Below are 6,000 nucleotides of genomic sequence, written 5' to 3' on the forward strand. Positions count from 1 at the left end.
GCACTCTGTTTCTAAAACTATTTAGGAAACATTTGCTCAGTGTCGGAGTCATTCTCACCAGGCACACGGGATTCAATCAGTGAGAATTTCAATGGATGGACAAAACATTCTGGTGAATGGGAAAGGTGATGGCACCCTTGTTTACCTAAGATGGAGGTATGCACAATATACAATAAGCAACCCCGTGAGGTATGGTGTTTTAAAATAAAGATTTTGTTATTTAGGTATAGCAAGGCCAACATAACAGGACAGAACTGCCATTGAAAAGGTTGTTATCCCCACGCTACCAAGATGAGGGGGTATGCCGTGCTGCGGGGGACGCCATCTGGGGAAGCATCCGGGTGAGAAAGGATGCAGAGGAAACAGGGAAAATGTGGGCAAGGGCCTCTACTGTGCAAGGGAAGGAGCAGACAGGCCTCGGGGTGGCTAGTTGGGATCATTTCAGCGTGTTCTGTGGCAGAGGGGCTGCCCTAGTTGTCCGTCACTTGGCCCAGGGGTGATTAGGGCAGGGAAGTAGTGGTCCTGAGCAGGAAAGCCCAATAGAGGAGACAGTTGAGGGTGCGGGCTGGACTGATGGGTTTGCATTTGAAAAGTGGGCTCCAGGGTTACTTGTTCACTATCTCCAGCAATTGGCTGGTCCTGGCAGTCCTTCCAGGGTCAGCAAGGTCTCAGATGTCAAGGCCTCAAAATACAAAAACTACAAACACAAAGTTAATACATGTTAGATGACCAGCCCTAACTTTTATAACACCTGTTGGAGGAACATAATGAACAAGGACAATTCTGAACAGTAGAAACTATAAAACTTAAAAGCTCCTATTTATCTGTAAAATCCTGATACACACAGACAGATTTACTTTCCTAATTAGACTTCTTTAGACAATATTAAATTATTTAGACTTTGCTTAGATTAACAAAATTCTAAATAAACAAATGTTACCCAGTCATAGAGATGAGGACCAAGGGGTACAGAGCATGAAGATGACAGCCTAGAGTTGAAATGTCACCTTGTTTAATATGCTGACGGACATCAGTAATCATTGTGCAATTCATTTCCACGAAAATAATATCTCATGGTGCCTCCTGTGATCAAAACAATCATAAAGCCTGGTCTTTCTCAATGACCTTGTGAAATATTTAATATTTGTAAATGGTAAATAAATATAAATGGAGATTTTGTATCATAGCAATTTTGTGGCCACTTATTTCAAAAACATTTGAAGACTGCATTGTCATGCCCATTTATACATGGAATAAAATTTATACATGGAATAAAATAAAATACAAATTTGTATCTCATAGACAAGTCCTAACACATCCTTTACGGTAAGTGAACAAATAGCATATCAGGCAACAGCAAACAAGTGCTGGAACCTCATTTATGGAAGTAATATTTTTATCCATTCATAGTTAATCACAAGTGGATTTCTGACTCAAAACAAAGTCAAGTTTGAACCTTGGTCCAGGACTAATTAGCTTGTGATCTTACGCAAGTGGCAACCTGTCTAAATCACCATTGAATAACGATGTGATTCAGGGTGGGGTCTGCAGGAACTGTGAACTTGTTAGAAATGCACTTTCTGAATCAGAATCTCTGTGGGGGGCGCAAGGAATCTGTTTTTGACAAACCTGCCAGGCAGTGCTAATGTGCCTAAAGTTTGAGATGCCCTGATATACTGAGTGGAGGTAATAATACTTCCTCAATGGAGGGTGGGAATTATGAGGACTGCATGTGATAGTGTGATTATGTATGTGAAACAGCATGACACCTACTTACTACATTATAAGGGCTCTACCAGAGTGGTGGCCCTTTTGTACAGTGACCAAGTCAGGTGAGTACAGAGGATATGTAGGGTAAGGTTGTGGGGACAGTGTGAGGAGACATTAGCCCAGAGAGGTCAAGAGGCTTATCGATGTCCTGGAGCCCATGAAAGGGCTCTCCCCTAAGACGTAGAGTCCTAATAACTACAGGGCACTGTGGAGCGGTGCCCACGTATCTCTTTGTGTAGAAATAGTTAGGTATCTGGAAATAATACTGCTAAATGTGACTTTTTAAAATTATGATTTTGTAGCCTGTGTGTTTTCTTTTTATTAATGTAGGCAGTTTGGAGGAAACTGAGCCAATGAAATTCCTGAATATTGCCAACAACTTTTAACTTATTTAAACAACACCATGGATGAGGAGAATAATTATTTAAATATAACCCGAGGAGATGGCTCGGATTTGGGATCAGAATCTGAACACACAGTTGAGTTTCAATAGTGTTTGTTCCTCCTCCTTCTCTTTCTCTCTTTCTCATTCTTTCTCTCTAAATAATATCATTTTCAATTTGTGGTTTTCTTTGAGCAGATAAGTAGTAATATTCCCCTTTATCCAGGTGTCCCAAGATTTTCAAAAAGAGCATAAGCTACATCTGAAAGAGCCTTTCTCAAAACCATCCCAAATATTACATCTTAGATCTTATTTAACTCATGGCACAAGATCTGGGCTTTCCTTAGAAAGATTCTTACTATCAATTTCGGTGCTTGATCAAACCAATATCTCTATATTTTATATCACATACTTTATTTAGGAAGTGTCTAGCCGAAGAACAACATTCATTCATTCAATCATTCATTCAGTCATGTAACACATATTTATAGAAAACCTACAAAGAGCCAGGCTGTGGGGAATATAAGCATAAACAAGATACAAACGTTTCTGCTTCCATGGAGCTTACATTCTAACTGGGGGTTGGGAGTGAGCAGAAAGAGATAGATAAATCAGGAAAGATTAGATAGTAGCAAGATCTATTTAGCAAATAAATATGTGTTGGTATGATAGTGTTTGGCTGGAATAGCCTCTATTTAGTAAATAAGGAGAAAACATTTTAAGCTGAGAAATGAACAAGAAGAGGGTGCCACCATGCAAAGGCGGGGGCAGGGGGCAAGAGTGCCCAAGGCAGAGGAGAAAAGAGCTTGGCATGTTTGAGGACCTAAAGGAGGCCTGTGCGGTTGAAGTGAGCAGGGCTGAGAGTGGTAGGAGATGAGATCTTCAAGGCAGGAAAAGACCAGGTAAATATGGGTTTGTAAACCAGGTAAAGAGTTTGGATTTTATGTTGTGTGTGATGAGAACCTATTAACGTGTTCTGAGCAGAGGATTTAGATCTTGTTTACATTTTGTGAATATTTACTTGTCACTGTGTAGAGAATACTTCCTGTAGGGGGCAAGAGTGGAAGCAGGGAGATTAGTTAGGAGGCTATGGCAGAGGTCCAGGGAACAATGATGGAGGTGGGGGAGTGCTGTGGAAAGGAAGTCGTAGATTCCAAGTAGGTTTCAGTAGTAGAGTTGAGAGAACGCCCTGATACATTGGACATAGAGGGAGAGAGGAAAAAGGACTCAAGGATGACTCCTAAGATTTTTACTTGAACAACTGTGTAGAAGGTGGTACCTTTCACAGAGACGGGGAAGACTGTAGGGAGGGAGAAAGAAGGGAATCTGGAATCAGCTACCTATGCTGAGCTGGAGAAGCCGGTTGGACATCCAAGCAGAGATACCAAGCAGGTCACTGGATAGCTGAGCCTTGAGATCTGGGGAGAGGCCAGGACTGGAGATGTTGATTTGAGAGTCAAGGGCATATGGTTGGGATTTAAAGCCATGAAACTAAGTAAGGTCATCATGGAAAAACAGATGGTGAGAAACAGAAGGGGACCAGGACAGAGAACTAGAGAAGTTCTTCCAGGAGCAGAGCTCAGGAAGGCAAAGGAAACTGAGAAGGGGGCTGGGGGCCAGTGAGGTCACAGGAGGGCCAGGAGAGTGTGCCGTCCTTAACTCTTTGAAGACATTTTCCTACAAAGGAGAGCACAGAAAGGGGGTGGTGCCTAAAAGGGAATGTGGTGGACAATGGAGAGTACAGGAGATACTAGAGCATGTTTGAGAAAGAGTCAGTAGAAGGGAGAAATGGATGATGTAGAAGGGCGATGGGATTTTTATAAAAAGTGTAAAGGCCTTGAGAAGGAGGAAAAGATTAAGATCCTGAGTACAAATAACATGGCAGGCCTTGACAGGCAGGAACATTCTGTGCACAGTCACAGGAAGAAGACAGAGACCGATTGGGTGACCTGTCTGATCATTTCTGCTTCTCAATGAAAAGTATGGCTTATATAAATAAGGACAGATTGGTGGGAATTAAGTTAACAAAACATCACATCTTGGGCAGGCAAAATATTTGATTATTTCAAAAAATGCAACAAGTGCAAAGGGATTCAATGCAGGTATGTGAAGTAGAGTGGGCATACAAGAACTTTGTGAATTTAAAACTTAAGCATCTGTCTTCTTTTAAGATAAATAAGAATATGAGGTCAAGCATTGACTCATTGCAAGAAGAATTAGTTCAAGTTGATGATACAAAGAAAATTCCATGGCTACAACAAAAAAGCCAAGAGGTATTTGTAAGACATGGGAGAGGTTTATAATAATGTTCTATAAGTGTACCGAATCAAGCAATTTTCTATGAAAACTCATTGGAAAGTTAGAAAGTAGAATGAGATACTACTTGGCAGAGCATCCCATCGTACAAGCATAACTTTCCTTAAACAAACAAATACCCTACACATAGCCCAATCTTTTAGAGTAAGTTGCCTGAGCTTTAAGAACTGTATTTAAGCTAATATGAAACCAACAAAAGTGTCCAGGCAAGCTAGAGCCAGGAATGAACTGTGGTACTCGTGCTGGAGTGGGTGTTGGGGAATGCTGCAGGGCCGACTTAATGAGCAGGGGTGGGCTGGGAACAGAAGGCTCGTCGTGGCTGCAGATGTGCAGGAAGGTGACAGTGGTAGTAGCTCACGCCTGGATTTTGCTTCTTATCTAGTCTCACTCAAGTTCGCAATAAAATAGAAATAGCAAACTGGTTTTCCTTTGTCAACTGTTCTCTATTTAATTTTTCACTCACTATTTTCTTTCCATTGGCCTTATAATTGCCATCAGTTCCCAGTTGCTTCAGTAGTCGCCTACATAGGAGCAGGTGACTTAAGGTTTTGCAGTGGTGTTATTTCATGTATACTTTATATCATTACTCTTTACTTTTCTTTTCCTGCTTCTAGAGAAGTGCTATCTACATGTCTACATAGCTATGTATGTATGTGTGTATGTGTGTATCTGTCTATATATCATATAATGTATCATATCTCTTGCCTGTTAAAGTGATACGCTTGTTCTATTTCAGGCCATCAAAAAGGAGGTCAAACTGTTTTCTGAGAAAAGGAAAGAGATTAGAAAAGGAATCAAAGCCCTTGCTAAAACTGTAAGTGTTGTGATTTCATATATGCATACATTTCGTCCTCAGGCTACAATTACTTTTGAACTTTATTTTGTTCAACACAGCATGAGGAACTATACCTATTTTGTCCTCTGCCTGTAAGCTCAGTGTTCTGGGGTACTTAACAGGGTAGAATTTGGGCCATACCATACTATATAAAAACAGGTGTTTTTTCTCTGTCTTCCTCAAATACTGAGTGTTGTTTTTTAGTACTTATTTTTATCAAAGTAATATGTTTACATTTTTACAAATTCAATAACAAGTTACACAATTAAAAATAATGTTTTTAAAGCTGCAGCACTGTTGTGCTTTGTTCCTGCATTCCTGTGGTAACTTTTTTCAATTCTTTCAGCTTTTTTGTTGGGACATTTACTCCTTCTTTCTAAATAGTCCTTTTAATACTGCTATTTCTTTATATTTTTATTTTGACACTATCTATGGGCTTCCTGGTATGGAAGATGAATGTGTAGGTTCTTTTATACTACCTCCTCCCACTACAACTTACACAAAAATCCATAATCAGTATGCACACTGAGTATTTTACAGTTATGTAACTATTCTTCAAAGCTAAGCCGCATGGTACGTGATGATTACATTTCCATTTTTATAACTTTTATTTGTTGCAATATGTAACGTTTGTCTCCGAGTTTTTTTTTTTTGGTCCTCCTGGGAAGTTTTATTTTATTGTATATTTGATTATTTA

At 39.9% G+C, this 6,000-nt stretch overlaps 1 protein-coding gene across 2 annotated transcripts in view; it reads left to right on the plus strand.

Annotated features, from left to right (window-relative positions):
* The window catches only part of LOC130684646 (cilia- and flagella-associated protein 43-like), a 28,662-nt gene extending 23,375 nt beyond the window's left edge, over positions 1–5,287 (plus strand). For both annotated transcript variants that reach the window (XM_057506294.1, XM_057506293.1), the window contains 4 exons: positions 26–156; positions 2,101–2,248; positions 4,324–4,425; positions 5,205–5,287. The gene's annotated coding sequence lies outside the window, so the exon portion shown is untranslated. The remainder of the gene's footprint in view (positions 1–25; positions 157–2,100; positions 2,249–4,323; positions 4,426–5,204) is intronic.
* Positions 5,288–6,000: the final 713 nt, after the last annotated feature.

This window comes from Manis pentadactyla, chromosome 8 (genome assembly GCF_030020395.1).
Source record: "Manis pentadactyla isolate mManPen7 chromosome 8, mManPen7.hap1, whole genome shotgun sequence".
In the NCBI taxonomy this organism is placed as follows: Eukaryota; Metazoa; Chordata; class Mammalia; order Pholidota; family Manidae; genus Manis; species Manis pentadactyla.